The 7,643-nt window shown below is 36.9% G+C and overlaps 1 pseudogene; it reads left to right on the top strand.

Annotated features, from left to right (window-relative positions):
* LOC116112176 lies at positions 1–2,272 on the top strand (annotated as a pseudogene).
* The last annotated feature ends 5,371 nt before the right edge of the window (positions 2,273–7,643 follow it).

Raw genomic sequence — 7,643 nt, 5'->3', positions numbered from 1 at the left:
TTGGAATTTGGAAAGCCTTTTACTCTTTTAAGCTTCACCTTGTCCGTTGCTCTCTCTCTCTCTCTCTCTTTATTCTCACTTTTGCCACGTGTACATTTCACTGTCCTCACCCGAACCGATACCTCTTTTACCACCAGTGCCAAGTACTCCCACTGCCAAAATCACCAACACACTCCACTGAAACCAAATGCACAACTTCTTCGCTTGAATTCTTCCATCCGTGGCGCCACAAAGTTTCTCTTCACAACATGTTTTCTTCTCATGTTCACCGGAATTTCCATTGTATTGCCCCAATACTCCAACCCCAGATCAACTAACCCGCCCCAAATAAACTCTAACTCCGTCCTCATTGCTCTTCTCGACTTACATTATACTGAGTTGGCCGAGTTGGTCGAGAAAGCTTTGCTTCTCCACACTCTTGAAGAAGCCGTTGGCCGCTACAATATCACCATTTTCGCACCAAAAAACCATGCTTTAGAGCGCGACCTTGACCCCGAGTTCAAAAGCTTCTTGCTTGAGCCCGGCAATGTTAAGTCTTTACAAAAGTTATTTCTATTTCATATCGTGCCCACCAAGATTGGATCCAATGAGTGGCCGAGTCCTGCTGTGTCAACTCAGTATAAAACGTTAGCGGATGATGAGGAGTTCCTTTCTCTGGATCTTGCAAAAGTTGTCCACCCGGATTCGGTGGCCCGACCCGATGGAGTCATTCACGGCGTTTCACGGGTCTGGGTCCCTCGCTCAGTTCTAGATGAGTTCAATCGTCGAAGGAGTTTACGTTCAATTACAGCTGTGAAACCGGAAGGAGCACCGGAGGTTGACCCGAGAACAACGCGGTTGAAGAAACCGGCTCCACCGGTTAAACCTGGTTCGCCACCGGCTTTACCTATGTTTGATGCTATGGCACCGGGTCCGGGAATTGCCCCGGCTCCGGCCCCGGAGGGCCTCACCATCACTTTGATGGAGAAACCAAGGTAAAGGATTTCATCCAAACTTTATTACACTATAGTGGGTACAATGAATTGGCTGATATTTTAGTGAACTTAACTTCATTAGCTACTGAAATGGGGAGGTTAGTGTGTGAAGGTTATGTTTTGCCCATTTTGGCCCCAAATGATGAGGCCATGTCTAAGTTAACGACGGAGCAGTTGAGCGAAGCAGGTGCGCCAGAGCAGATAATGTATTATCATATGGTGCCAGAGTATCAGACTGAAGAGATTATGTATAATAGAGTGAGGAGGTTTGGGAAGGTGAAGTATGATACATTGAGAGTTCCACATAAGGTGGAGGCGCAGGAAGCGGATGGAAGGGTGAAGTTTGGGGCTGCATATTTGTTTGATCCTGATATTTATACAGATGGTAGGATTTCAGTGCAGGGGATTGATGGGGTTTTGTTTCCGGTTGAAGAAGAAACAAATGCTGCTGCTAAGGTCGATTAGAATTTTGTTATGATATTTCTGTGATGTGATTAATGTTCAGTTTTTGGGCTATGCATGTTGTTTGATGAATGAAAGTAAGGAAAATGGATTTGTTAATGGTTATAAAATGATTAAGCTGAGTTAGGATATGGTATTATGCTAGAAACAAATGAAATATGTTATGGACAATTTGGTTTTGGACACAAAAGAGCTGGAAATTGACGATAATAACTAGCGGAAACAGTTCAGCTGGTGGAAGATACACATTTTATAAATGAAGGATAGGTTAATATGTGAAACATTGGCAGGAAAATTGCTGCAAGTAGCATGCCAGATGCTAGGGGCTTTTGGACAGGATTCTCAGTTTCCCACTTGCCATTGACAAACCCTGTCTTATATGCTGAAAATAGCAAAAGGTTCTATTATATTATTCTCAGTGCACATATGTTCATACTCTACATAATTTTGATTACTCTGGCCTTTATTGATTTAAACATTTATCCTCTCATAACATTACCCTGTTATGCAGTCAGGAATTAGTTGAAAATTTAATGATGATATGCATTTCGTTGATTGCAGATTGATACAATTTCAAAGGATGTAAAAAAATAATGGAAAGGGAAGACTACAATCTCTGGGATAAGAGGGTTTATAGTTCAAGTTGTTTCTTCTTTATTTATTTATTTTTTTGGTTTTGGATCCCAGGGCATATATAAATATACTGTTAAATGCACTTTATTAATTTTGGTTATATTTTTCAAAATATTTTAGGAGGTGGTGGTAAGTTTTGTGTGATGGATGGGCGGTGGCACAGGGTGTCTCACATGTTGTCATGTGGGCATTTGAATAAAAATAAGAACAAAAATATGTGCATACAATTGTGTAGTTATAACTCCATTCAGTAATCTTTTAACCTTTTCTTATTATTCATATTTCCCCTCTGGCTTTCTGCATCTTGCACTGGGGATGTTTTCACTTTTCAGTGGTGGACTATGCTTAAGCTAGGGAACTCGATCACCTAATACAAAACATTTACTATTTGATTTCATTTATTATTGTAATTTATCGTGACCATAACAAAACATATTCTATATATGAAGATTAATCAAAACATATAGGTTCATTAAATCTAAGATTCAAATCTTAATTATAAAAAAATAATTATCACTATTTGTATATTAGGAAGGCATTTGTTTCTTTACTTTGTTATATGATCATATGAATTTTTAAATATTTTAAATGTTCAATTTACTAATTATTTTTTATATCCAAACTTGTCAATGACACCCATGGATACCCAATAGCTAAATGCTACAATTCTAGTTAAGGGTGCCAAAAGTCATCTAAGATTTTTTTTTTTTAAATGAAAAAGTAATAAAGCCCAAGATCCAAAAAATAATATCGGGTGCGTTTGGTTTATTATTTTGGGTAGGATTTTGGGGATAGTATTGGATAGTTGAATAAGGGAGTATTACGAGATAAAATTTAAAAATTTATGAAAAAGCCCCCAAGGTTTGCTAATTTAATAAACACGCCAATATATTAAAATATTGTAAAATGACAAAAACACCCCTACCATCCACAGTGCCAGATTTCGGCCACCACCGTTGGAATCTAGCCGGAAAATTGGATAACCACACATACCGGTCGGATCTGGCGGGTATTCGATTGATATGGCCTTTTTCGGCCATATCCAACACGGATCTGGCCTTTTTCGGCCATATCCAACACGGATCTGGCCGGAAAAAGCTAGATTTAAAGCCGAATGTGTCCTTCGATGGCCGAAAAAGGCTATCTATATGGCCGTCGTTGTCTATCAACGATGGCCAAGATGTGGTCGTTGTTGACAATCAACGATGGCCAGATCTGGCCATTACCGGCCATTTCCGGTGGTCGTGTGACTATTGTGATAGATTCCGGCTAGCACCGGCGGTGGTTGCCGGAATCTGGCAAGTATTGGTGGGTGGGGGTGTTTTTGTTAGTTTTTAAACTTTTTTTCTGGGTGTATTTAATGAAAGTAATAAACTTATAGGGTCTAAAAGTAATTAAAAAATAGACTAATATTTTGGGAATAATGTGCCAAACAACGTTTGAAGAATAGGATTGAGAATATGGATAAAAACAATAAGTCAAACGCACCCATTATGTTTACAACTGAATCATACAATCAGACAAATATTGTACAAAATTCATGTAACATGACTACTATGTTTTATGTTTTTTACCTGACTCAGTAGTAAGTATAAAATTATTCATATCGAAATTGACAATCATGTGATAAATTGATAGGGTTTGGGATAAGATCTGTTTATATGAAGAACAGAGACCTCCAAAAACGAGAGATGGAAGATTAATTGACAAAATTTTTCATTGATAATCACAATCTAGATTTAGGCTATTATATAGCCTTACACTTGACTCCCAAAATGACTCTAATTGCCTAATTCAAATCTAATAAGATATTCTATCATAATTATAAAAGGATAATAAAATAATCCTAATTCTATCATAATAAGATAATAGCCTAATTATAAAAGACCTAACATAATTATAAAAGATAATAATGAAAGACTTAACATAATTATCCTAATTCTAAAATAATCCTAACATTGCCTTCCCCTTCAGCTAACCTTGTCCTCAAGGTTGCAAGGTACAACACCATCAACAGCAGTTATCCCGGTTCATCCTTGTGCTCATCATCATCTTCCTCCATTAGCAAGAGAAAGAACTTGGCCCTGTAGCGATGCTCAGGTTGAAAGCGCTCATCGCAATTATAGTACAAACCTTTGTTACGCCGTTCTTGCATATGTGCCGCTGTGAGTCGCTTAACAGGCAAGGAACTCGATTGGTTTGGAGTCGGCAAAAGGGCCTACTACGCTGAAGGAACATTAGGAGCTGATTTACTAGGATCGCAAGATAAGGAGCCGACAGATTACAAGTATAAGTGCAAATCCTACAGCTTGTCTTCCTGCAAGTGGGCAAGACTCATGGCATGGTTGAGGGTGTGAGGCCAGAATCCCTTCACATTTCTGGTTTGAGCCCTGATGCAAAGCAACTTAGAAGGAACGTACCTGAAAGGCCATAAACTTGATTAGAGAGTTCCTCAAATTCTATTTGATAAACGACTACAAAACCTACTTGAGTAAGTTTTACTAACTACCCTTGGTAATCCACAAATTCCGAAGGCCCAAAACAAACATCTAAATATTGTAAGAAAGAATGCTAGGAACGAATCTGCTCATTGGAATGCATCCAACAATACTAGGAGAGAGCTGACCCATCCATGTGAAAGGAAGAGATCATCAACTGTTGCTCGGTAGGGATATTATGGTAATCAAAGAATTGCTCGGCTTTAAACCTCCAGCCATGCAGATCCGTGCCATCAAAACGAGGGACTTCTAAACGGAAAGACTGGGGAAAAAACTCCCGGAAGTCGATCCACGTCACCTAATCAAATATGAAGATGATTCACTAGAATGTTGGTTTTGCTGGTAGGTTTGATTGAACTTGTTGTTTAGAGCTGAAATCTGCAAAGTGACATCTTGAAAACCACCTGTCAAAACTTCCAATTTCTCTGTTAAAGAAGTGAGAGTCTCTGCCTGGGCAGATTGTAGGGCCGTAATTTTAGCAAGCTGCTCATCCAAAAGACGCAAGTGAGTACCTTAAGCCATAACTAGGGAGTGAGAGCACCAATGATAGGGTATGGGATATGATCTGTTTATATGAGGAACATAGACCTCCAAGAATATGAGACGGAGAGATTAATTGACAAAATTCTTCATTGATAACCACAATATAGATTTATACTATTATATAACCTTATACTTGACTCCAAATGACTCCCAAAATGACTCTAATTGTCTAATTCAAATCTAATAAGATATTCTATCATAATTATAAAAAGATAATAAGATAATCCTAATTCTATCTTAATAAGATAATAATATAATTATAAAAGACTTAACATAATTATAAAAGATAATAACAAAAGACTTAACATAATTATCCTAATTCTAAAATAATCCTAACATAAATGAGCTCTACAGTCTGCAGATTACTCTAGGCTAATAAATTAGGTCACACCGGTATTCATTAAAGATTCAAGATTCAAAACTCAAAATTTAAGATTCAAGGTGGACAATGAAATCAATGGGGAGTAAGCCACTTATCAAACACTCGAAAACACCATAAGTCTAACATGTGTGTGTAATGCTGGAGACTTATGCTTGGAACATATCGATGTGTGACTTTTCATGATCTTTAAGATGCAATGTCAGTAAAAAACCGCTTATTAAACTGAAATATCTAATTAGGGTCCTCAACTGCACCTAATTCAAAGTGGTATTTCAATTTTAATAAGTTCTATTGAGATGGCTTGGATCCACTGGTTTCGGGAAAATAAGAAAAAAAGTTTTAAGAAAAACAAACCTTCAAATATCCTGATTTGTTCAACCCAATTGGCTACGTTGAAGTGTTAAATAGGTTTAGAATTCTTCGACTTGAAGCTTCTTGAAATTGATCTTTAATCGGGTCTCTTCGGGCCCTATTAAGCTTTATTAACAAAAGCTTTACTTGACAGACTTTATAAAGGACTCATACCATATAATGCCCTTGTTGTTTCCGTAACTAACGAATCAGTCTCTATATTATCCGAATTACTCTTTGCCATTAGTTTTTCGATTAAAACTAACTTTTGACTGATTTTGACTACTAGATGGCAATATTGCCCTTAAATATAAGTTTTTTTAAAGAAAATCCTAAAAATTTGGAAAAAAAAATCTTAAAAGTACTAAAAAATCTTACCCACAACAAATTCACATGACAACCCATCTATATTCGCACGAAAACCCACAAACCGAATAACCTCAACCAAGCAACCAGAAAGCAATACTTCAATCATTCTTCACATGAAGACCCACAAATTCTTCACATTTGCCATAAAATATTTCATATAAATAAAGTACTCCAAAAAGTCTTCACATGAAAATTGAAAACCCTAAAAATTGACATACAACTAATGTCAATCAAATTCTTGACGCAGAAGACTGAAGAAGAAGAAGCTGAAATTGAAGATTCAAGAAGAAGCCAAATATTTGAGGGTTGGTGTTGATTTTGTGAATGAAATTGAAATGGGAATATGGATTCATGGTTTTTTATTTTAGGGAATGAAGTTGAAAACCCTAGAAATTCACATCTAATTACTAGTGTCAATCAAATTCTTCACATGGAAGATTGAAGAAGAAGAAGCTGAAATTGAAGATTAAGGAAGATGGTAGATTCAAGAAGCCAAATAGAGGGTTGGTGTTGATTTTTTGAATGAAATTGAAATGGGAATAGGGATTCATGGTTTTTATTTTAGGGAATGAAATTGAATTGGTTTTGTGCCAAAATAAGTTGAACTGGCGGTTTGTTAGGAAAAAAACTGGTTCAACCACAAGTCAAAATAGTTCAATTTCATTTATTTGTTTTTTTATTGAACCAACCCGGTTTAGCTGTTGGTTCCTAGTTTAATTGGTTGAACCGGCTAGGCTAAGCCGAGTCGGGTTTTAAAACCTTGTTTACAAAAATTAGATTTCTATTTGCTCCCCATTGTGAAACTCTGCATCCTATGTTGATGACATCATCATCGATAGATAGATGAACCATTGATAACCATTTTGGTGTATTAAACACCAACCATTTAACTATGGCCATTAAGATTTTACTTTAAAAATTATATATTTAAATATATCAAGATATAATTGTTTTTCATTTTAAGTATTTATTTAGTCCTTTAGAGATATTTAGGGTTTCTTTGAAGGATTAGTACTCAGGGTCTTTCCAACGTAAGAGTGTCAAGCGAGTTGAGCCGCTCATGACTAGCTCGGGCTTGTGTCGAGTCGAGTTTGAGCTTCCCAATACTTGGCTCAAGCAACTTGCAAGATTACTCGATCTCGACATATTATAACCCTGAATCTATAATTCTTTTTTTCTCTCTTCTTTCTGCACTTCGCTTTCAGTACAAACCAAACAATCACAAAGAAAAACTCTTTAAATCTCTCCTTAACATTCATCTATGTACAACTGCAATGGCTCTCTAAAGAACAACTCTCATCTCTTTCCTTCTAATCTCACTCCTCTTTGCCCCCTCAATGGCTCAGTCTCCAACTCCACCTCTGACATCTTTGCCTCCGTTCCCTTTCAAAACTCAGCCAATGGTTGTGCCATCTCTTTTGAAGACAACAT

This window comes from Pistacia vera, unplaced genomic scaffold (genome assembly GCF_008641045.1).
Source record: "Pistacia vera cultivar Batoury unplaced genomic scaffold, PisVer_v2 Contig656, whole genome shotgun sequence".
Lineage (NCBI taxonomy): Eukaryota > Viridiplantae > Streptophyta > Magnoliopsida > Sapindales > Anacardiaceae > Pistacia > Pistacia vera.
This window is presented reverse-complemented; position numbering and strand designations above follow the sequence as displayed.